At 33.4% G+C, this 27,127-nt stretch overlaps 1 protein-coding gene across 1 annotated transcript in view; it reads right to left on the bottom strand.

Moving 5' to 3' along the window:
• GRIA4 (glutamate receptor, ionotropic, AMPA 4) overlaps window positions 1-27,127 on the bottom strand; it is a 548,228-nt gene that overhangs the window by 518,956 nt on the left and 2,145 nt on the right. The window lies entirely within an intron of this gene.

Raw genomic sequence — 27,127 nt, 5'->3', positions numbered from 1 at the left:
TATTATGTACCCATAATAATTAAAAATAAAAAATTAAAAAAAATTCCCCCCAATCAGCAATGTCTTGCCTACTAGGCATGTTTTCATTTAAACATTCTCTATTCTAGTCTCAGCTAAGTTATTAAGCAGAAAAATTCTTCCCAAGTTTCTGCTCAAGTAACTGGTATAAGGAACTATTCAGTGACCAGAAAAGGCTGGGAAGCTACACCAAAGAGAGCATAATGGCTATGGTGGGTAGAGAATAACACGTGAATATAATAGAATGATTTAAGTTGGACTACCACTAGGTCTAATTTCCGTAACTTTCATTAAAATTCATATGGTTGATCATTTCAGAATTTTATTTAACATATGAGGATAATAATTTTTCTTGTTACTCATTAAATGCTAATAATTTCTCAATTTAAATGATAAATGTAAGTTCTATATTTTATTTTATTTTTACTTTCTTCAAAATCGTCATGGTAGATACTGGATAAACACTCTCATAAACATTATAAGTGCTCATTAAAGGCTATAGAGCAATGTTTCATGATTTTAAACATAGTTATTTGTCATAAAAATAATAATTAGGATAAGAATAATGTTACAAAACTTTGAGGCTTCAAAACATCAACTTAATCTAATTTATTTTTACATGTTAAATGAATGGAAAAGTTAAAAAAAATAAGCAAAAGAAATAGAATTTTAACACTGCGCATCATGGTTCACACCTGTAATCCCAGCTACTCAGGAGGCTGAGGTGGGAGGATGGCTTAAGGCAAGTTGAGGACCAGCCTAGTGAACACAGGAAGATTTCATCTCTAAAAAAATGGGAGAAAAAAAAAATTCCACCTGGGTTACAGAGTGACACTGTCTCAAAAAAAAAAAAAAAAAAAAAGACTAGCGTCGTGGGTCGCCTTTAGGCTGCAGTGAACTACGATTGTGCCACTGCACTGCACTCTGGGTGACAGAGCGAGACCCAGTCTCTTAAAAAAATAAATAAAGCAATTTTAAGAAATACATGACTAAGAAAGCAAAACAAAATGAAAATAATTAGATATGACTAGTCATATATCTAATTATAAAATGAATAAATACTCAATGTGATGAAAAGGGTGTTATCATACAACTGACAAGGGACAGGTATGTCCATTTTGGAAAGAATTTTCACAGTATACATCAAGAACCTTTAAAATGTGTGCTCTCCTTTATCCATTAATCCCCCTCTAGAAACATATTCAATAGAAATAAGTACAAATATGGTCAAATTGGCACTTAAAGTTGTCAAACATTGGAAAAAATAGAAATGTTAAAAAACAAAATAAATTACTAACATCCATAAACTAAATTATTACTTGCTTATTAAAGGAATATTTTTGAATACCATTTAATAAAAAAATGCCCAGAATAAAATGTTAATCCAAAATAGAACAATATATATTATAAGTAAGTGTTTTTAAAATAGTAAAGCTAGTATGCATATTTTTTATTATTTGGTAGTAGTTTAATTGTTTTGTTTGTTTTAACTGTATTTTTCAAATTGCCTACTCCCCCAGCACATTAATTTTAGAATTAAAAACATTTGTCCAAGTAAAGCTCCAACTATAAATATATTGCTAAGAAAATCTAAGAATACAAGAAAAAATATTAGTTTTTTTTGCTGTAAGAAAGCATTTTGGGAGGCTTGAAATTCTTATGAAACATCCAGCTTTTAAGTAAGGAACTCTCCTCTCTTTCCCTTTTTGGATATAAGGGAAACATTTCGATCAGCTCCTTAATCAGAAATAAATCCTAGATTCTATTTCAAAAGTTCAAATGTAGCTATTCACTAATTTAAATATTGATGCTCTCATCATAATAAAAATTATCTATCTATATTTTCTATTAACCGTCTTATAGCAATACTTCTAATGATTTTGTTTAAATCTTCATGAAATGTTAAAGGTTTATAATACCTGTAGTTACTGGCGATGACAAATGCAGCCCAAGATGTAAGCAGCATAAAAATATAGGAAACAGGTATTTATTTTCTTTTTCATATTTTAGTGAAAATTACGATGTAATATGTAAAATGAAGTGGATGTGGAAAACAGTCTTTATTGCTCTCTTCAAATTCTAGGATTTTCTGTTGTTTTTATATTAGTAAGGTTACTATGGAACAATGGAAGAACATTGGACACTAAAAAGACATGGATTAATAGTCCCAGCTGTGTCAAAATGAGTCATGTGACTTTAGGAAAGTCATTTAATTTTCCTGGTAAAAGGAACTACATTATTTAATAGGGACTTCTCAATTTAACAGTCTGTAATTATCATGGTTATATTTTAATGTGGAAAGTATGATGGCAACATCATTGCAAATTAAAAATACATGCTGTACAATTTTGAAGTAAAATATTACAGTGAATGTTTAAGATGTCCTAAACTTTTGTAAGACAAAATTCTTTGAATTTTTCATTCAATATTATTTCTTTCATTTTCATAAATATTTTGAAGCATAAGGAATGGCTGACTCTGGTCATATTAATATTTTCATAAGGCAAGAGGCCAAAGGTCCCTTTTAAAGCTATTATTCAAATGTTGCCACAAATGTACCTTATTCATAAAACTTATTCTATCTGTTTAAGAAGAATTTTCAAATATATTTTTCATTTTTTTGAGGTATTTGTTCTTTCACTAAACTTTTTTTCACTTTTTCCCAAAAGCAAATCAGTGGATTTAATGATTGCAGAAATGCTCGATTCAGAGTTGGAAAGATAAGGAACACTAAATTAGATCTGACATAGTATAAATCTCCCTTCTTCCCCGTGGAGTTAATGGGATTAAATAAGTATTCCAGTCCCAAGTTAAAAGGGAAATAAGATGCATCTTCTGTTTTATGTTTATTTGTTTGCGTTCTTGGTTGATTTATTGTTTTAAGAGAAAACGAAGACATGCTACTGAAATATTGAGTATTCAAGTAAATATTTTCTAGTTGCCTATTATGTATACAACACTGATTTGACAACTGAGCTTAGATAATAGAAAACGACTTGTGGGCAACTTCACTAATAAAAAAGTAAGTGATAACAGGCAAGAGAAACAAAGAATAAATGTTACCCTGAGAAAGCTAGAGGAAGGAAGAGAGAGTGAGCTCTGATAATGCAAGGAAAGAAGGATTAAGAAGGAAAGCAATTCCCTCAGTGTACAAATGAAGTGAAAGAATGGCAGTGAAGCTGAGGTAGCTAAGGAGGCAAAAGGGTGAAAAACTGGGATCGATGGAGAGATTTTGAAATAGGGTAAATAAAGAACAGCGATTTTTAATAAAAAGAAATGCTAGAGAATCAAAGATGCTATTTAAAAGGGAGTGCAAATAACATGCACTAATAAAGTTTGGAGGGAAAAAACAACACATCCTCTAAGGTGCAGATTCCTGATGAGAAAAATCTGTATTTGAGAACATCCCTACTTTGTACTGATCATATTTGTTTTAAAATGATTGAGATATTTTTTATGGAGTGAAGTAATACGATTGAGAGTCACAGGTGCTCAGCAGGTTCAGGGTAGTTAGTTCTGCACTCTGCTTTTGGGCCTTGTGTGTGGATGCTCCAGGCCTTGTTAGGCTCTGGTTGAACACAGTGTTTCTGATCTGTCCCTTTTACTACATCTCCCTGTTCTTATCAGCATGATCTGTCTGCCGCTTTGGTCTCACATCAGTCACCGTGCGCCGCTTCCATTAGCGTTCCAACGCACAACTTCAGGATTTCTTTGGGAGGAGTTTTTCACAATTTCACTCTTGCAGTTCCCAGCATAAGAACTACTCTAGTTTTCTTCAGAAAAGCATCCTATGTCATCTAACAGGTGACGCTGTGAAATTAGCTCACATGTACATGATATATTGGTGGCAAAAATATGCCATTACAAGAATTTAGAAAACTCATGTTGCACATGATAAAAATATACAATTTATATTTGTCAACTAAAATATAAGTGGATTAATTTGAAAAGGAATTTAGAATCTCAGATATTTATGTTATCTTGGAACTGGTGTTCCAAGTTGATTCCATTGATGATATACCATCCTTCTTCATGGTCATTCTCATCCGGATTTAACTTTTGAGAATCTTCATACTCAAATTGTATTTTCTTATACCTACCTTCCAAAATAGCAATATGCTATAATGGCCCTCAAATATGTGTTATTAAAAATCTGTTTAGGTTTAAGATGCAGTGCCATATGCTCCCCTGGCTTGAAAACTTCTCTGACCTAGGAACACGCAGAGGACACTGTTGTACTTACCACTTTCTAGTCTACATGTTAGTTATCTATTTACATGTCTTATTTCTCCTACTAGGCTTCAAACTTCATGAGGGCATAGTATGTATCTGGCTTTTCTTTAAGTCCTCTACAATACCTAGTATGTTATGATGCATGTAGTAGGCACTCAGTAAATATTTATAAATAAGTGTGTTAACAAATGCAAATGTTTTTCTGAGATGATTCATATTATACAGTATTCACTGATCCGATACTATTCTCAGAGAAATTCGATCCAATTTAAAAGCATTACTCGTAAAATAGCAATGATATTATAATAAAATTTTACATATGCTGTTGTAAGCAAAAGAATTGTTTAAAGGTGACAGGTGTAGAATTCTATTGCTACTATCATGAAATGCATTAAAATTAATTATGTATTTGTATTTCTAGTGTTAAGGGGAACAAAGCTTCTATTCATACCTCATATCATTAAAATTATCTAGTTTCATGGAAATGTTTTCAAATGGTTGATTATTTTTTCAACACTAATGGAGAATGCATAAATATCTAAGTTAAACAGCATTTCGTAGAATTTTAATCTTATAAATGTTCTAAATTCTTCTCTGTCTCCATACTTAAGATTTTAGATAAAAAATATCACTATCATCATTTTGTATTGCTGTATGCTAAGGTAACTGTACTATTAAAACCAACTGAAAATTAACAAACTGCATGATTATGTGGTAAAATTCGAATGCCTAAGACTGAGGGGAACGGGATGGTCCGATGGTGGCACCACACACTGCACTGATTGAATCCTAGGCGAGTGCAATGAGAACTGACCATTTTTGCCTCTGTGGTTTATTTGCAATGATTCACTATTGAGGGATACTGTCATTCCATGTCATCATTTTACAATTTCTCTTTACAAAGAGCTCACAGATTAAATAAGCATCCTTTTTTCAAAGCATATGTTTACAATGACCTTGTCACACCAGTGAGGAAGCATCACCATATGGCTGCACTAAATGAGGCTAGACTTTAGACAATGGACTTCCGAGACCTGGGAACACTAGGGAAAATGGGGGGAAGTGGTGGCAATCCTTTCTATTTCAGCCCTGGTATTGTAAAGGTAACTTAGGTGATTGTGTCTATGTAGAAAGGAAAAGGATGAAAATATAGGATGTTTTGATTTGGTATGTGTGTCAGGTAGGGTATGGAAAGTAAATGAGACTTTGAATAAAAAGTCACTTTGAACTTTAAGAGAGGCTGAGCTTGAACAAAATGCAAAATGGCAAAGTATTCATGAGGGATAAAAATGAAAGGAGTGGGAAATATTATACTATTTACACTTTTCCAGTTTTAGTCACCATTGCCTTAAAATGTACATTTTGTGAGCCATACCTGACTTTAATAAACATGAAGATTTTATACTATTAATATTAGACATCCCAATTGGGAGATCATCTAATAAAAACTGCACTAATGAAAAGCAATAAGGTATTTGTCTTTTATTCTCTTTGCACTGGAAGCTGCACCTTTTGTATTGCAAAACTATCTGCTTCATGTTAAGGGATTATAAATAAACTTGATAATTAAAGGCAAGTGTTTTGAGTTCTTGCCACACACATGCATGATAACAGAATTGTCAGGCAATGCTGCTTCCGGTTCATATGAACTACAGAGCTCCCCGATCTTCTGGCAGCATTCCACGCCAGCACCAAAGAGACCCAGAGAGTCGTCTTCTACAACTTCCTGTTTCTAAACTACCTCGAGTTCCTTTTTTCTCCCAAGAATTTGATTTATGGAAAATAGTTGAAATCAGTAAGGTTAGGATTTATTGTGATATTTAAAATTTCAGTGAAAATGTGAGAATTCATTCATATTGCTCCATATTCAAGGCCGAAATCTGCCCTTAACCACTAACACAATTTCCAGGGCAAGGAAGGGGGGACTCACTCCAGGGGACTAGTTGGCTGGGATGCTCAGTGCTGGAGGCTCTGCATGGACTAAGGCCACAGCTCTGCAGGCGGGAGGGAACAGCCTCTTCTCATGCCTCTAATGATCTGTGAAATGGCATGAATCCAGGGCAAGACTCACCCCTGCGAGTCCCACAGAAATTTAAAAATGTCCTTCATAGTATTTTCCTTTGTCAAAAATGTAATTTCTACAATCCCATTTCAATTTTATCTAGCCCCTTCTCCTAAAGTAAAACCGATGAAATATACAATGTATATTCTTATGCTTGACACTTACTGTGGAACCATCACTTATCAGCACTCTGACAGATTTTCTTTATATTGTCCTTTCCCTTCAAATCCTGGCCTTTTTTCTTCCAAGTCACAGATTATATATTTAAACTAAAGTTTCTTAGTATGCTTGTAATTCAAATACTGGTATTTTATTTTACTCCTAAGCAGTTAATTTCCTATATAGAGAGGTTAATTTCCCCAGTTCTATTTTGTATTCCAAATAAAATTAAACATAAAGTCCATATCATTGTTTTAGAGAATACTTAAATATAAGACTACTTTATTTGATCACAGATATTTAAGAGAGGAAAGAGATGCAAGTTATAGTTTTAACTGTCAATATATTTATGAGAAACACTGTATATTATCTAATTTATTACAGCCTCATTCTTGAAACACTGTGAAGTACTATATATGTGTGATGTGTTATTATTATGAGTATATATACAAAAACGTTCATATTCTTCAAGTCCCACCCCAAAATTACACATCCTGAAATCATTTCATAAAATATTGGTGCATGCTCTATAGAATGTATACATTTTATAACGGATTTTCTAAAGCTTTTCTGAAATTCACCTATATCTAGAATATAACTGATAATGTTTTATTTTCACAATCATGTAGTAAATTCAGAAAATAATTTCCCATGTGTTATATAATAAGTCTATACAGGCAATTCAGGAAATCTGGGGACTTTCAGAATTCTGACATATAAAAACGGACAACTCTTTTGTAGTCCTTTGTGACACAGGTAAAACATCATGGAATGGAGACAGAGACTTTGGTTGGAGTCTTTCTGGGTGGGAGTTTTTGGGCCAGCAGTATTCATAGTAATAGACTGGTCTGGTACATGCAGCTGGCACCGTGTGAAGCACTTTACAGGCAAGTTTTCCAAAAAGCTCACAGCAGCCCTTTAGGTTACTAGTATTATCCCTGTTTCAAAGATCAGGAAATTGAGACTCAGAAAGGTTTAGTAACCAGCCTAAGGTCATGATATCTAGGAAGTGGCAGAAGCCATTTTCATCCTAAGAACACTAAGCACCAAGTTGGTTCTAGGAGTCCCAATTTCCCGTCTGAAATTTTCAGTTATTTCTCAGCGTTGTTTTGAGACTCCATTAGCATAGGCTATATGAAAGATTTTTAAATGGTAAATTGGTTGTCATTTATGTGATTTCAAAAGTCTCTTCCAGGTCCGTGATTCTGATTTTGTTATTGAATTAAGTCTGAAATACAGCTCTTATGACTTGTAGAATTTGGATTTCTGTGATGCTACAGATTTCTAAACTTGGCTTCAATTATTTTAATGAGTTACATCTAGAGACTCTTTGAAAGAAAGCATGGTCATGGCAGATAAGTTTGTTTTGCGTTAATAGTCTCTAAACTCCAGTGCAATTACTCTTGATCCGTGGATTTCACAGCTTGAATAATATCGCAGATTTACATTCAGAAATATTTACTGAGGGTTTGCTACAGTTTACACACTGTGCTATGTACTACGCTCAGGAGATGCCATAGAAAAATAGATGCAAGATTCTGCCCTCATGAAGCTCATAGTCTACTGAGCAGATTTGCAACTTCTGGATAATTTGTAAATTGACATTTCATAATTAGTTTCTTTGAATTTGACAAGAAAAAGAAATACTTTACATATAAAATCTCCAAGCAATGTCAACATTTTCAACTGTGAAACAAATGTACATTAAAAAAAGACTTTTAAATTTAAGGTCATTTTCAAACAAAAATCCCTATAAGTGGAATAGTAAAGTTCATGTTTTTAAATTGCACTCATTCATTAAGAGTCATTATTCATCACCTATGGAAGTTACATTTGTCATAATATATAAAATAAAACATAACACACTATGACACACCAGACATTTTTAACTATTTTTTGGAGCTAACTCCATCAGCTCTGAAATGAACCCATAATATTGCTTCAGTACCTTTGATTGCACCCATATTTCCTGATGGACAGCACCACCCTCCACCATCCTCCAAGTTATAATTCTCAAGACTCCTTCTGTCTCACCTCCATCAGCCATTAAAGTTGGCATTTTATTTTGTATTCATGAGGCTAAGTGAATGATACATATTATTATTTCAATGATTATTGTGGTTATAGTAATCCTTAGAGGACATTGCCTAAACCCTTTATATGATGTATTTTAATGCACATTGCTTTATATGTTTCTAATTAAAAATAAGGCAAGTTGTTTTTACCCTTATAATTGAGACTCCTGAAACTCAAAGAAGATTATTAACTCATCAACAATTCACAAAGCTAGTGATCAGCAAGGCTGGGAACTGAATCCAGATCTTGCTCTAAAGGCTATACTACCAGACAGCAGGATTTGGGAGAGTGGAAGTGTTTCTACAAATGAAGAGAAAGTGGAAAGACATTTGAAGCAGTGCTATTGTCTTTGAAATTGGGGAAGCGAAAGTATAAATACAGAGATGCATTTGGAGTAGAGGGTCTTATGTGGACATGAAATGGGGAATCAGGTAAAACTCGACTGAAGAGAGCCCAGAACGATGAGAAGTGACAAGAGATGAGAGAGGAGTGAGACTTTAATTTAGTTCATTTCACTTTCTTGTGTCTCTCCTCTGTGTACTCTTAAGTCGATCTGCATATCCATGCCAGAATGATGGTCCTCGAATTCTACTTTTCATAATACCAATACCCTGCTCAAACCACTAGATGTTCCCTGTTATCAAATTCAAACATTTCTTTTCTTGGCTTCTAAAGTCCTAAATTTATAACTAGGCTTCCCTCTCCCTGTTTTCCTTCCCCCCAACTTTACTCAGATCCAGCAGGACCCTTCCTGTGCCACCTCATCACTTTTTTCTGTGTTAGTATTTTTGTTTACTCTGTCCAACCTTCTCTTACTTCCCTCCCACACCTCCCCAGTCATTCAAGATTAAATTCCACTTTATTAAGATTTATGTTCATAAAGTCTGGAAATTATCATACAATGCACAGTACCTTCTAATTTGACATCTACTTATCACCTTATTTCATATTAAGTTACTTCTGTCTTTTCAGAATATTATAATCTTTTTAAGGTCCAGTATGACATCTATTACTTCTTTTCAACAAAATGTGTGACACAACAGAGAGCAAGACAGTTGCTGTGTGAACATTCAATTAATTAAAGTGACAATTGAATGTTTAAGAAGCTGCGTATTAACAGGGACAAATAATTTGGTATCAAACATGCACAGATGCATAAGGGATACAGAATATAGAAGTGATAAGTAATTTGGTGTCTATGGGACAGTATGAGTGGTTCGAATTCATAGTTGTTAAATCTAATCTGGAGCTGCCAAAGGATTTTGTTTTATTTAATTACTCATTTCTCTCCATATAAATTCTGACATCTAAGTAAACCGGTTCAATTTTACTTCATTAATCAAATTAGTCTGGATAATGTACAGTCCTTTTCTTTAGTATATTATCTCAGCTTTATAAGAAACAGTCAAGCTGTTTTTCTGGCCCATGAGAAAAGAAAAGAGAAAACATCTTTTAAAGTACATTATAATATGCAATAACCCATGCAGGGCTGGCTGCCTCCTTCCCAATGTAATCGCAGCTTTTGTCGCATTGCATCGAGATTTGTGGTGGTCTTCACTAGACTGTATGCTACTTGGGAGCAAAGAGGCCTATGGCCCCAGAGTGGAATGTTGCTTGGCACGCTAGACAAAGCTGTCTTTGAAACTGGGTAAAAGTGAGAGGATTTTAGTAGCTCTAGGTGCTTTGTAAGAAACAAGGTGGGGAGTAGGAATGAGAATGAACCTTTGAGGCTTAGATCAGAATTTTAAATGGAGAGTTGTGATATCCCTGTTCATGGCTAGGCATCCTGGCAGTATCAATGATTCAGAGGAAATAATTCTATGACACATAAGAACGAGGGAGGTTGTAGGGCAACTTGTATGACTGGCCCCTTCCATTTGAAGACTCTAGTTATAGGACTCTTAGATTCTAAATTTGGAAGGCAATGTGTTTTAATGAGTAATGATCTTTACCATCCTTCACTAGCTACCTACTCATATGGAGAAGTCCATGAAGAATTGTTTTTCATTTCTTTTATAGTTCCAACACTCATTAACACAGACTCTGCTACAATTAATGCCTTAATTGGGTGCTCAAAAATTGAATTAAAACACTAATATCTAACCATCAATCCCCAAGCCCCTCCATTTTCATATTCACACATATAGTGGGTGTTAATTTAGTGCTATAATGTGCTGGGTACTGAGTCATGAATCAAGCACTAACAATTTGTTCACAAATACAATAGCACCCCAGTCCTCCAGGAGCTCATATTCTGGAGGGGATGTACAACTAAATAATAATATGACATAGCAAGGTAAGCCCAAGGTGCCTTGGGATCATAGCAAACCGGAGCCTCAACCAACCTGGTGGTCAAAAGGAAATACCCAAGGAAAGTGACCAGATATTCTAGAATCATCAGCTCACTCACACAGCTGCTATCCTTTCTACAAAACTGAAAATAAAATATGCCTGGTAAGTTACAGATTTCAACTGTCAATGACAGCTGCTTGTAATAATAAATTTTCCTGGCTCTTTTAATGAACTATAGTAAGCAAATATAATGACAATAATTTCAGTGCATTAAAGCCGGATTTTCATTTTAAATTAACAAAAGTATGTAACCAAAGAGACCAAACATGGCAATTGCTAAGTGAGCAAGATATTCTGCCAACAAACCCTAATATTGGCTAAAGTGTCTAAAGATCCCTCACATTTATCTGTTCCATCTAGATAGAGCAAGTCAAACTCAATACTTACTGGCAAGATCATCACATTTATAAAATTTTGATAATATTAATCAGAGAAAGTATAAACATATGTTCTTTGTAAACATGTAAAAATTTGGAAATATGTAAATTAGTATGGAAATTATGCATAATAACACAAAAGAAAAATAACCACTACCAGCATTTTGGTATAGTCTTTTCAATCTCTTCTATATATTATGGTTCTTATGAAAATGAAACCAAAAGAGAATCTATCTTTTTCACTCAGCATTATATCTTAATATTTCCCACATACTAAAAATCTCTAAGTCATGATGTTTCATAGCTATATAATATTATTTATTATTAAGCTATTCTGCCAAATAGCCCATCGGCTATAGCTTAATTTTAAAGGACTAGAGTATTACTATCACCAAATGGGAAATTTCCCTTTGAAATAAAATAAAGTGTAAGAGAGGTAAACACATTGCTATTTTGAAAATAAAATATTATTTCAGCAACCATTCTCTCTAACTAAAAATATTCACACTTGCTTTCTAATCTGTGATTTTATCACATCTTTAAAATGAGGCTTATTTTCACAGGCACTTATGTTTTCATAACATATAATCATTAACATATTTTGTGAAAACAAGAATCAAATGCTAAAGGCCTGTATATATTATATATGTACTGTATATTGAAGTCCTGATACATGATATATAACAAAATATAGCTATTTATAAAGTTATTCTGAACTATATATGTTTACTGTATTTTTATTTGCAACAGCTAAATTTGCAAATAGTGTTGGGTAAAAGTATGCATATGAAAGTTAATCATTATTTTGAAAGGAAGGAATAACCATATCTTTCAAATTATATATGTTACTATCTCACTGTACTTTTTCCTTTGGTAGGCTATGTGTATGTTTATGTACCTATACAGACATACATATATGATGGTATACAACCATACATATATGATAGTAATTGTACTAATTATTATTTTAGTCTTGCAATTGTTCAACTCAGTTTTTTAAAACTGGTTCTTAATACTCTGTAGTATATGATTGAGTCGCAAGTCACAATTGTAATATAGATTCTTATTTGTGCCACCTAAATTAAATAATTAACTTCTATCAAGAACAATAACTTTACAAGGGTAGTATAGTTTGAAATTTAATCAGGAATGGCATACGGAGTGTTCTACCAACATCTTTATTAATCCTTAAGGAGATTTAATTAATACATATGCCTTTACACATATTATAAATGGTGTTTAATTTTTATTTTCTTTTCTGCCACCAATGCCAGCTCTTTTCCAACATGCTTATTATCATAAAAGGCCCGGTTTGCAGTTCTTAAGTTATATGGTTGAGATGATAAGCTAAGTATTTGTTGCTGGAAGTAACAGTTCTTGTTAGAAAATAGCGAGCAGAATTACATACAATAATGGCTTCTACGAACAGCATCTGAAGTAACAAAATAGCATTTCTTGTCTAAGAAATGGTTTCTTAGTGTATTTGGTATGGGAAAAGAACCATGTTTTGCTATATACATGAATGATAAACAGTGCTACTGGAAGTCTTTCTAACCTACAAATGTAATTGTTATAAACTGCTTAAAATAATCCTTGCTGTCTTCTGCACAAGAACATGGAGCAAAATTCTCAGCCTACAGGGCAGTTTGCAAGGCCTCTTCCTACCTCTGCAGTGCTAGCCCACCCTCCCCTCCACCCTCCATTCCACCACCTGTCAACCCCCAAAACCCTACTCCATTCTCCAGACACATCATTATTTCCAAAGTCATCCATGCACCTTACACTTTTTCCTATGATGCTGTTTTGCCTGCCTGAGAACTTTTTCTCTCACTTCACAGCATACCACAATCATATGCATCTTTCAAGGCCCAAGCAGGTTGTCACATAATTTCTGAATCTTCCCTCAACACCTTACGTGCTTGCGGGGATGAGAGTTGAGGGGAAGGAAATAGAAAAAAACTGGGACAAAACCAATAGCAGTGATTTGACTAGGATTTCCAAATATCTGCACAAGACAAAACATGTACCTGTCTTTACTTGGACATCAGCCAGGGCTGGTGTGGAAGATCTATGCTCCTCTAAACAACTGATGCTTTAAAAAAATCATTTAACTAGCTCTATGAACTCCATAAATTACTACATTTTGAAGACATTTTGTTCCATCTGACTAAAATACTTTTTTTCCTACTACGACACCTTCTATAAGAAAACAAAGCAAAATAATACAATATAAATAAAGATAAAAATATAAAAAAGGTCTCAATAAAAAATTTCTGAATCCAGAACTGCTGGCACAAGTCATATAGAGAACTCTCACAGTCGACAGTCTTCCTTAAACAATCCGGCTGGATCTTAATTAATGTAATCATTCCCCAACTAAATATTTCAAAGTAATGCTTTAATGAACATTTCATGTCTAGAGATTTTCCTATATTCATGGGGTCAAATGATTCACAATTTTAATGGCTTATGATAAATATTTACAAATTGGTTTTGAAAAGCTTTGTACCAGTTTTAAATGTCCCAATCATCTTGAGTGACTTAAAATTCTCTTCATATTTACCACCAAAATTAGCTAATTTATTATGTAAAACTGTATATTTTGCTTTAATTTGTTTTTCTCTGATTTTAAGGTGAAATATAGTTTATACTTTGTTTACTATAATTATTTATTTATTCCAATGTAAATTATCTGATATATATCTTTCATCTAATTTTTTCAATCTGAATGAAGGTTGTGTATGTATGTGTGTGTGTGTGTGTGTGTGTGTGTGTGTGTGTGTTATTCTTTATCCTATGTAGTTGTATTGAGATATTTTCCAGAGACTTGATGGCCTTTATGTTTGTTTCACTATTTAAAAAGTACAAGTGCAGTGAAATGGCAATCTTTCTGGACAATATGGAGAAATTTGATCAAAAAAATTATTTTTAGGAGAATTTACATTTAATTGCCCACACATATCTAAAAAGCATTGGTTCATGCCCTGGTATCATCCTTTATCTAATCTATATCCCAGCCTGTTCTGAATTTTAATCAGCAAGATGGATAATCATATAGCAAAGAGTCACACAGAATTTTAAATAATTTATAGCTAACTGAATTAAAATTGAATATGGTCTTGATATTTCCAAACAAATTGAAATTTAAGACTAAACATATAAAATCTTTCATTGTGAATTTTTTAAAATGTTCTATGTGAAGGTCAACTTGTAGCAATTAATGTGGACAAAAGAGCAGAGTATGAAATTTTAGTTGGCCACAGACTTAACATGAATGAACACAGTGATGTAACTAATGAAAACTCAAATAATCTTGGGCTACGCCTTATGTGCCTAAATAATTAGAATTAGTATTTTCACCCAGACAGATCATGACAGATCATAACATGAGTATCAGGAATGTGGAGTTTAATTTTGGACAAATCATGACAAATGTGTGGGGATTAATTCAGGTCATTATATTTTAACAAAATTATGGTAAATTCAGAGGACATCCAGAATGCCAGAATTTGAATGTTAAAGGTTTTAGAAACTATGTCATATAAAAAAATGTTATTTAGCTTGGGAAAGTACTAAGGGGATGTGTGATACATGTTTTCAAAAATGTGATGAGTGCGAGTTATATAGAAAAGAAACTAGATTTGTTTTTAGATTATTTAATTCTGACTAAGAATTAGTTATAGATACCCTATCAAGAAATGTGTTCCCTCCCTCCGTACTTGATCCCACAGTTAGTCAGCAAACATTTATTGAGTATGGAACATTTATGTTCCAGGTACTGTAACAGGCCCTCATTACAGAGGTATTAATATGGTATTAATCTTATTGTCAAGGAACTCACAGTCTAACAGAGTTGAAAGATATCTCTCTATCTATCTTCCAAGTCAGATATAAGATACAGAGAGTACTAATCAGGAAATTTGACTGTTTAAGCAAAACCTGCCAACGTCTGTGTTGGATATCATCCAGACTTCTTTTATTTTAACCACAGTATCCCTGTGCTAATTTACAAAAACTATGTTCATAGTCTTATAAGGTATATACACACACACATACACACACAGACACACAATATATCACAATATATATAATATTTATATTATATAAATATATGATTTTAGAAAAAATCAAGGATATAAAAACAAAGAAAAATGTTCAAAATGGGGCATATGTAATTAATGAATAGTAAATTTGGAATTGAGTTTTCTGGTTGTTGAAGCAAAGAAAGAAACATTTCGACCTGCAAACTTCTGAGTAAGAAAACAGTAGGCATGCAAAATTTTCAAGAGAAAAAAAAATCCCTTGATGATAAATCTTTGGAACATAGAAGAGATGAAAATTCTTTCAAACTTGCCTAAGCAAGACTGTAAACATAGTTGAAAATTAAGTATTAATAATTCACCAAGGATAACTTAATTTCAAATAAGGGAGGGATAAAAGGTTATAGGAACTACCACATTGTGAAATTTACTGTAGAAGGTGCAATGTAGATGATCAAGAACTGTCAGGAATAATATCATACATTTGACTCCAACCCCCTTTTTTGAAAGTCTTCTAGTTCCATGAACTTTAAGAAGCACTGAGGAAGCAGCACATGTCTGAACAGATGGGATTCTCCTGAGTGTGCTTACTAGTTCACCTGGGCTTCCCAAACGGGCCTTCTCCTACTTTGAAAGTGGTTTGTCTCAGCATTTTCAAGTTCTTTTGTTAGCAGACACCAAATGTTACTAGCACCTTCTACCAGATTTAAATTTCTGGCCAGCACAGTGTACATAAATGTACAGTAATAGTCCCAACTTCTTCCTTCTAGGACTTATTTTCCTCCTACTTAGCTCATCCCATAAATTGAATCTAATTCAATGGCTCTAGTATGTGAATTATCAGGAGGAAGGTAAAAAGTAGAAGCAGAAAGATTAATTATGAAATTATTAAAGTAGTGCCATTGGCCTGGAAATGGATGGTGGAGTAGACATGAAGAAAGTGACAGTATTTGTGAAGTACTTTGGAGGTAGAAGCAAGAGAACTTGGTCAGATAGTGAGTGACAATCAGAAAAAAGAAAAAAAAAAGAAAACTATGAAGTAACAGAAAGGATAAGAAAGCAGATCAAATATCAAAACCAGCAGTATGACCACTAGAGACTACCAGAAAGATTAGGCAAGTGAGGGAGAGCAAACGGGAGAATTCATAAGACACAGAGTGCAGAATTTCCACCCAAGCTCAAATTCAGTCAAAAAAGGCATCAGTTTTGCACAAATATAGTGGTTCAAAACACTTATAAAATAAGAGTTTATTCAAATAGATAATGCAGAAAAAAACACATAAAGATTTATTTCTAACACAGAAGAAAATAAATTCCAGAAGTTAGTGTTACAAATATGAAATTTAAAATTATAAAGATACTAGAAAAAATGTAGGATGTCCTCAACACAGTATTCCCGGCAAAAGAAAATGTAGAATAATATTTTTATAGTTTCAAGGATAGGAATGCATTTATAAGCATAATACAAAACCCAGAAGCTATAAAGAAAATCAATCACATATCTGACTAAATAAAAATTTTAAATGTCTATATGGCAAAAGACATCATAGGCCCGGCATGGTGGCTCGTGCCTGTAATGCTAGCACTCTGGGAGGCCGAGGCAGGAGGATCATTTGAGGTCAGAAGTTCAAGACTAGCCTGAGCAACAGTAAAACCCTATCTCTACTAAAAATAGAAAAAATTAGCCTGGCATGGTGGTGTGTGCCTGTAGTCCCAGGTACTTGGGAGGCTGAGGCAGGAGGATTGGTTGAGTCCAGGAGTTTGAGGTTGCAGTGAGCTGTAATGATGCCACAGCACTCTACCCAGGGCGACAGAGTGAGACTCTGTCTCAAAAAAAGAAAAAAAAAAAAGATATCATAAACAAATATGGAATACAAAGCCAAAGTGGAAAAAATAATTTGCAACATATATGACAAAAGGTTAATTTCTATAGTATATAAAACACTACCACAAATAGGTAGCAGAGTAGCACAGTGGAAGCGTGTTGGGCCCGTAAAACACTCCCACAGATAAAGAGCAAAACATTGGTGAATGAAAGGCTCAGATAGTTCACAGAGAGAGAAGTACACAGGTATTTTAAGTACAGGAAAATTTTTTCAGCCTCACTATTAATCAAAAATATGCAAATTAAGGCAGCAATTAGATGTTGCTTCACCTGTCAGGACAAATGAAGATTCAAGAGATTGATAATGGTTAGTGTTGACAGGTCATAGAAAAACAATTATTCTCACATACTGGTGACTATAAATTTAAATAATCTTTTTTTTTTTTTGAGCAGAAGACATGATAATATCTATTATAAACTAAAATCTACATTATTTTGTATAGTAATTTCACCTCCATGAGTTGATCCTATAGGAATATTCACACAGGGACGCAAAGAGCTTTACTGGTATTTTGTTTGTAATACCAAAAATGTGTGGACAATCTAAATGTTGATCCAGAAGGGATTGAGTACATTAATATAGAAACTTCACACAATGGCATGTTATGTACCAGTAAAAAGAAAATGAGATCATTCTTTTATACAGACAGAAAACTTTTTATGATGAAGTGAAATAAACCATTAATAAAATATAGGTCTAGAGTGATATTATTTTTATTAAATGCTTTTATTTCTAGATATATATTAGAAGCTTATGTTTACAGTATTCTTTATCTCTCTAGGTCTCTACAGAAAATAAAAAAGTCTAGAAAGATGTACAGAAACTGTTTACTCTGATTATCTCCAAGTGGTAGGATTAAGGAATATTTTGACTTTTTAAGATTTCAGGATTATTTGACATTTTTAAAAGTACATGTTAGTTTTAAATAAAAATAGGAAAAAATGGAAAAAATACAGAGCATAACATATTTAAAGTTACTAATGAAAAACCCATTTTGAAACTAATGTATAAAAAACTAAACCAAACACTGATTACAGTTTATGGTGTAATTTTTGCTATATCTGGAGAAATATAGTGGCTTATTAAAAGAAGGTATAAATCTCAAATATTTTCACCTTTTTTCTCTAGCATAATATTGAACTTTTAGTTGACAATATCAACAGTTTTATTAAGTCAGAGGCAAGTGATGATGCTATATAAACTGGAGCAATTTTAACTTAGAGCGATGTTCTTTAAGACAGTCATCACCACGTTTATTTGCAATCCAAAAATATGTCCAAGAAAAAAACCTGAAAGAAAATACCTGATAGCTAAGCAAATCTTAAAGTAAAGCACTGAGGAAAATATTAATAGTTTTGATTATCTGTGCTTATTCTGCAATCAAATAAAAGTTCCTATAAAAATATTTAGGTTGGCCAACTAATGAAGCATCCAACACGATTTGCATAACAGTTAAAAGAGTCATTTAGTCATTTTTACACATGGTTTTATTTATGACATGAATTTGGCAGGCAATATAAAGTAAGGGGGATGTTAGCATTTAGAATTCTGAAATTTTTGTGCTGCATTATAAATCACATAGAAGAATCGATACTTACATGTCTGTTGCGGTAAATGAAAGTTGTGAAAGGGGTATCTTTGGGAAAAACATCTTGATATTTAAATTAAGAATTATCAAACTACAGTCACACTGAGTGATGGGTATTGGGCAGTACTATACTGATCAAGATACAGTAGTATGAATGTCGGGCAAATGGTGTATTGGTTAAGAGAACTGACTTTAAAAGATTCTGATGCCCTGGATACTTTGTGTTCTTACTCAAATTTTCTTAGGTATCCAAATCTTGGGTTTCTCCACCCATAAAATGATAATAATAATGCCTATTTCTCAGAGTTGTGTAAAAATTGAGATAACACAGAACCCTGGTACAATAGCACTCCATTGTAATAGCTGTTATTATTTCAAGAGGAATGAGTTTCAAAGAACAGAGAGTTGTCAGCAATGTCAAATCCTGCAAACTATTCTGAGACAATGAGGACTCAGAAACAACAATTGGATTTACTAATTTGTAAGTCACTGATGACCTTCAAGAACACTGTGTTCCAGGAGTGGTGATGGTAAGGGAAAAAGTAAATAGTGATAAAAATAGAAGGAGCTGATGTAGAATATGTAGCACTTCTGATGGAGAAGGAATAAAAATCATAAGATGACAGTATCAGAGGCAGAGGACCCAGCCAAGGATTTTTCCAGGTAGGACACACTGATTATTTTCTATGTCAGGGAACAAGCTAGTGGGGATGGATTTTATGGAAAAATTCCTGGTTGGTTTCAAGGCTAAAATCTACTCTGCTTCTAAAATCATGAAGATAGGGAATGAAGAGCTGTTTGTTAATCTAATTTATGTGTGGCTTCTTTAGAGCTGAAGTACTGGGCCTTTTTTGTGACTAGAACTCATTGAGAAGCTGTTCAAAAGTTGAAGACTGTGTCTCTGTAAACACACACACACAAACACACACACTGTGCACGAGCACACACGATTTTGCATAAAATTAGGAGAATTCATTGACTTCCTCTAATCTATCAATGAAACAATCCTCTCTCTGAATGGTACATAGATCCCAGATAAAGTTACCCATTCTTTGGACTTAGAAATAATTTTGACAAATATGGTTTTAGACTTGTATACATAAATTAAAACTAATAATTCAGTGAGAGGACAAAAAAGCTTCTATGAAAATATCAACAAAATATATTTATCTAAAACAAATTGCCCTTTAAAAATATGAATACAAAACATAAATAACTTAAAATATTATGATTGGCTTAGAAATAAATGCTCTATAGGACACAGAAAGTGTTACACAGCTATCAGTAACTGAGTTCTAACTATATGTGTGGTATTTTCTAAACTTTCCCAACATTCATAAGATTCATATGTGGTAGACATGATTTCCCTATGTTAAGTAACTTACCCACTCTCAGATTGCAAATTCAAACTAATCTGGCTTAAAAGGCCAGATGAGACTCTCTCCCTACCTCTAAATAAAAGGTAAGAATATTCTAGGTCAATATATACAAAAAATTACATAGTAGCAGAATCTCTGGGAGGCTAATAAAGGTTGCTATTTTTTTCCTGTCCCAAATACAAAAGAATACTCTTAAAGAAAAGAGAAGGAAAGAACTATGTTAAAGATATTACAATTATCCTTGCAATTCTTTATTTAAACTCTGCAGCTCTTGGTAGAGTTGATTACTATTTACTTGACATTCTCCCCACCTCATGGCTTCCTTGAAATTACCCTTGCTTCATTTTCCTCTGAGCTCTCTGACCCCTTCTCCTTCAGTCTCCTTTGTTTTATCCTTTTCCTCTCCCATCCCTTCAAGCATTGGTTCTTCCTAGGGTTTGGTCCTCAGCAGCCTTGCTCTGCTCCTGCTACCTCTGGGTGATCTGGTGATCTCATGCCCTTCCAAGGCTCCGACTGTCACCAATCATTTGTCTTCAGCTGAGATTGAACTCAAGACCTGCAGACACACGTGTCCAAGTCTCTGCTGCATATCCCCCTTTGGATGTCTTTTTAACGCATCAAAATCAGGATGTCCCTGCTAAAATCACCTTCCTCACTCAAATCTGCTTCTTCTCCTGTGTATGCCTTCCTTATCACTATGTAAACATTTGCCCAAGCCAGAAATCTGAGAAGCTATCTTTTATTCTTACCACACTTTCTCTCCACTCTCCCACATAGACATCCAATCACTAAGCTCCGTCGAAAATTCTGTACCTTGGATCTATGTGCTTTTCTCTATCCTTAGTACTATTTTTTTTTTTTTTTTTTTTTGAGACAGAGTATCACTCTGTTGCCTGATAGGCAGGAGTGCAGTGGCCTCATCATAGCTCACTGCAACCTCGAATTCCTGGGCTCAAGGCATCCTCCTGCCTCAGCCTCCTGAGTAGCAGGGACTACAAGCATGCATCATCACCACAGCTGGCTAATTTTTGTATTTTTGGTCGAGATGGGGTCTCACTCTTGGTAAGGCTGATCTCTAACTCTGGGCCTCAAGTGATCCTCTAGTCTCGGCCTCCCAAAGTGTGGCCTCACTTTTACAGGTGTGAGCCACCACACCTGGCCTGGTACTTCTACTTTTAATCAAGCATCCATCATTCCACATTGTATTACTTCAACGCTCAACTGATCTTTTTCTTCCCATTTTGTCCCCTCCACATTCATTCTCTCTCTTGCAACCAGCCTGTTCTTTGTAAAATAGAAATCTGATCATGTCATTATTGAATTCAAATCATTTGTGGGTCCCCCTTTTTATTCAAAAGATTGTCCTTACAACAGCTGCACATCCTGCGTAGATCCACAAAGCTTCGCCCCTTGGCACCTCTCTCCTCCTCACATTCAATGCTACAGCCAGACTATAAACCATATTCATTGGATCAAACACCTGGCTCCCCCACATCTTGGTGTCTCCTCGTGGACTGCTCCTTTGGCCAGGCATGCCCTCCTTTCTCCCTCTTTTTCAAATGACTCACCCGGGGCCTTAATACCCAGATCAGGTAACATCATCCTTAGGATGTCACACCCGGTTTGGTGTAATTATTCTTCCCGTGTCCATGCCTCTCCTAGCACTCTCTTTCTCTGCCACATTCTTCATCTTACTGTTCAGTAATAATCACTGACTTTATCTTTCTCACTTGACTATCAGCTCCTTGAGGGCAGTGACTATTTTTATAAATTTTGTGTTGTCAGTTTCTGGTATACTGTCTTGAACTGAACAGAGTTGCTCTTGATAAATAGGTTTAATGAATAAATGGATATATTCATTATCTAATCTAATGAATGCATGGATGGCTTCATTACATAATATGACTTCAGCCTTTGCTGTATCACTCACTGTCATGTGATTAATGAGTAAGTTGCCCAGAACTGTCTTGCCCTATTTTCTTCAAAATGTTGTGATTAAATTAGAGAAAAGATAAATGGCAATTCTTTTTTCTTTCTTAATTCAAGCAATCTCAATATAGATGCTATATTTTCATACCCTTATGGCTTCCTGGTAAAAAAGTACTAGGACAGCAGTTAGAAGATCGGGTTTCAACCCTGGCTTTGCAGTCTATCACTACATAGTGTTTAGCAAGCAAAGTAAATCTTTTGAGCCAAAGCTGACTTAACTATGAAATAATAACTTTCTTGTCAGATTGCCCACTGTAAGATTAGTTTGAGGTCAAATAAAATCATGAAAGCAGCTTAAAAACTACGTGTTGTTAAAAAATATAAGGTGTATTGTGTTTATACCTCATTTTAAAATCCAGAACAATAATGATATTACTTGTAAAGAAGACGTGTGTGTGTGTATGTGTGTGTGTGTGTGTGTGTGTGTGCATGTGTGTGGATCTCACAATGTCAGGAAGAAGTAAAATTTTTTTTCTTTTGGAAATAAACAGCACTTGGAAGAGTCCACACTGAAAAAAATAATTAAGAAGTGTTTCTGACAGTTTTATGGAAGCTTAATCTCGTGACAACTTTGAAATACATCAATGCAAATTATGCATCATCTTATCATTTAAGCAAGGGACAAACTGTAGGAATGTGACTCATGTCTTTGTCATTAATCTCAGGATAAAAAATTAAGGGAAGAGAGAAAAATGTATAAAACTAAAGAATTATTTCAAATCAGCACAGAATCTCGCTATCAATTCAAAATAAGGAAACCTAATGAGAATCACAGTATAGTCATGTTACTCATTTTCCTAAAAATAAACAGAAGTCAAACAGGATTTAATTCTAACATATCTTTACTAACAACCTTGCACGTTAAATCATCAGAATTTTATCTTTAGCATGCTTAAGGTTATTATATTAGTCCAATGTAAACCCTTAAAATGCCTTTTTAGGGCTTTATGTTCCTGAAAGAGAAAATGTACAACAATATTTAAACATTGTTGAATTAAACCCAAAATAGCATATTATTTAGTACATTTAAATTCAGTGAGTTTTTATTATGTTCCTAGTATATAAGTGGAAAATTCTGCAGAGCCTACTGAACATAGTGTCACATTTTCCATGCATTTAAATCGACTAAACAACTCTGTTTTACATACCAAGATACTTTTACAAGCAGTACTACTCATCTTGTATATTTAGAGTTGACAAGTAAATCAGACACACACAGAACTCATATTTAACTTTAGAAAGAACAACTTTTTCATTATTACTAAGGGGATCATAATATCTCCTCTATGATTGTTACAATTTTGCAATCCATCATCTTTTAAACAATTGAATAGAACGATTTTAGACAGAAAAGGAGAGCAAAATAAACACATCATTAAAAAGAAAAAAAATATTAATCAATTGGTCCTTTCTATCAAAGTCTTAAAAGTTCAAAACAGCCCATAAAATTCTTGTATTATTTCATCAAAGTGGCAATACACGAGTGCTTGATCTGTTTTATTACATAATTCCTACTGCCATCTGAAATTTAAATGGATCATTTCAAAAACTGAGTATTTTTAGATTTTATTGTACAGGGACAACCTTTTTAAAAGACTGATTCTTTTACAGGATTTCTAATATAGCTGAATTAAACCAATAATGGTAATACGTCAAATATTTTTATCCTTTAGAAAATTTGGGGATAGACTAATTTAGTATTTTGATTATTGCTTTTGTTCTAATTTAACATACACTATCCTCCAATCCAAAATATCTCTATCTATTAACTATTGGGAAAATATAAGAAAATAGACTGCTTTAAGTTTGTCTCAGATGTTTTGCAAAGGACATCCAATTTAACTAATATGTCTGTTTGCAAAGATAGCTGTTTTGGTATCTACCTGAAATACGATTGTATGACATGTTAATTTTTAAAAATTTCCCAGTTGAATTTATTTTTCAAATATCCATTTTGTCATCCTCCGTACTTTGGATAGATCACAACAAAGAAATGTATACTTTTAATTACATTTTGAAATTTGACTACAAGGGCTATTATATATTACACTCATATTTTTTGTTACTAAAATAGGTTATAAGTTTATATTATCTGTTTTTCATATAATTTCAGCTTAATATTCATCAAAGTGTGACCTTCCAACAATGTGAATAGGTAGTAATGGAAAACAATATTTTAATTTAATCTTACACAAATATTGTTGAAAAGAAAATTAAACTATAAGACAAAATTATTTTTCCCCTCCAGGAACTTGGGATTTATACCAAAAATGATAAGTTTGAGTTAATCAGGTTTTGACTTATGAGTATGTAAACTCTGTACATTAGAATAGTTTGATTGCCCAAAGTATTCTTAGAGCCATAATTGAATTTTGAGGCAGAAGAACTAGCATTAAATTATCTGTCCACTAGATGACCAACAAACTTTATTCTTCAGTCTGTCTTTTTTGTGTGTATGTACATACCACGAAATAATTAACCATATCCTATTTAATGACCCTTATTCACAGACAAACCAGACCCTGCAGTTTTACAAGGAGCCACTATAGGAAAATCACCATTAAAATAAACCTAACCAGCCAAACATTATGTCTTTATATTTTCTCCAATGTGACAAATTTAAAAATCCAGTCTGTATCACAGTGAGGAAGAAGTTCCATGTTAATTCTCCAGAATATTAAAGTTTAAGACCTATTTTTACCCTTTTGTACCCAAAAGCACAGAGCTTGATAAATGAGGTTGCCTTATACTTACTGCTTACGTTTCACCTTTAATTAGACTGGAAAATCACGCTTGTGTATGCTCTCTCTCGGTCAGTCCATTCAACAAACACCGGTCACCTGACCCACACTCTTTATTGATTTCCCAAATTCTGCTTAGACTTGCCTTAAGGATGTTCAGCATACTCATTTGTCAAAATAATTTTCCTTTTTTTTGCTAGAAAATGTTTTCTTATTTATGATTGTTTTAAAAAATATTTTTAAATACCTACTCTAAATAAATTATATGTGATTATAAAAAATATTAGATTACTAACATTATGTTATACTTAGGTTTAAAATAAACTAAGTTTACTTGTGTCAATTTAAACAATCCTAACATCTTAAAGAATAGTATACTCTCTATATTTCATACTTTTCTACTTTTTTATTCTGTATTCAGCCTCCTATGAATTTCTCATGTTTACAAGTACTTTACCAGTAACATTTTATTTCGTATGTTTCTATTACATAAATAAAAAATACTAGTTAAAATTATTCCAAATTAAGTTAACAAACAATATGGAGGAAGAAAGAATTAGTACTATACAGTTTACATAGCTGGAAGTCATCACACAAATTTTAGAATATTTAAGATCTTAATTTGTAAAAACACACACAAAAAAACTAAAATGCCTGACACTTAAGAAAACCTTTCAATAATTTACTGTTGACAAAGTATCTTCACATATCATGGATTATTTTTAAAGAAAATGATGCTTGTATTGACAGAATCTTAGGAGACTCATGAGAGAAATATTTAAATAAACTAATGATATTCATGTATTAAGGAGAATGCTTTCCCTAGAACTACTTGAAATGTTGACGTCCCTTTTAAAACTTAGAACATAAAATAACTTACAAAAATAAATATCCACAAACCTAGTTCTAATTTATATGCTTTCTGCTTAAAAATAACTCCCCTTTGCTTCAATGTAATATTAATTTTATCACTAAATACATCAAATTATTTTTAATTAAGTAGCAACTCACAGAAACTATAGCTTTCCTGCAAAATAATATAATTGTCATAGTTTACAAAGCTGCCAAATGCTTCACCCTCCTCACCAAACTTTTTAACTTCTAAAAAGAAGTAATAGTTAAGGAGACACCAAAAATTAAGATCAAGTAATCATGTTACCTATTAGATGAATCAACAGCAAATAAATATGAATTAAAATATTTAGACTGATGAAATAGATGTCCTCCAAACATTTAAAAACTCTTTGTTTTCAATTTCACTTGTTTCTTTGTTTGATACACTTTTTTGTACTAAGAGGATTTTTAAAATTAAAATATACCCAACTTGATATAATAAAAATACTCTACAGTTGAGATTAAACATTTTATTACTGCTATAAAAACATGCACAATTTTATGTAGCAACTATTCCTATATGTCTTATATAATCTATAGCCATTATCTTAATATATAAATTTAGAACAGTGGTAAATTAGCATATACCACTGAGGAGGTATTTGAAACATGCATTTCCTTCAAGAATGAAAAGGCAATACAGATGCTATTGACTGATCATGTCTTAAAGTGTTTTAAATTAATGCACAGTTGATTGTACTTTTTTACATTAAGTTATACAGTATATTGGTGGGGAATACAGTACAACTGTTTCCTTATAGCATTAGGTGAGGTCACCCGTTTAGTTTCATTGTGTGGGATAATAGATCCAGCTGGATTGGTTTGTGAATTCAGGTGGATCAGAGACTAACGTGATTTGGCACCAAGGTAACGATTCATGGAGTTATATCCACAGGATATATGCATTACGTGATAGTAAGAGACATTTACAACCCAGAATATAAGAGCAGGGCAGCCTCAAGTGACATCACCAGATCATCTGCAGCGTCAACCAACCGACTCAAATATATATCCTCCACCCCACCACTCCTCTCTCTTTCTCACTTATTAGCAAGCCTTCCGTTCGCCAGTGTAAAAGAGCATGTGCCTTCTTTAAAAGCAAGACCTATGCTTACTCAAGTGAAAAGCGAATGAGAAAAATTAAAGAAACAGAATAAAAACCTAGATTGAGTACAATTTTCACTAAGTTGACATGCAGATGATGGGAATAACACTGGAATGTTCAAGGGGAATTTAAACTGAATTATCCAGACAAGAAATGAAGAAAAGAGGAAGGGAGGAAAGGAGGGAAGGGAGGGAGAGAGAAGAAAGAAAGAGAGAGAGGGAGAAGAAA

Source organism: Propithecus coquereli, unplaced genomic scaffold, assembly GCF_000956105.1.
Source record: "Propithecus coquereli isolate 6110/MARCELLA unplaced genomic scaffold, Pcoq_1.0 Scaffold6, whole genome shotgun sequence".
Classification (NCBI taxonomy): domain Eukaryota; kingdom Metazoa; phylum Chordata; class Mammalia; order Primates; family Indriidae; genus Propithecus; species Propithecus coquereli.
Note: the sequence above shows the minus strand (reverse complement) of the source record. Positions and strands in the feature narration are given on the sequence as shown.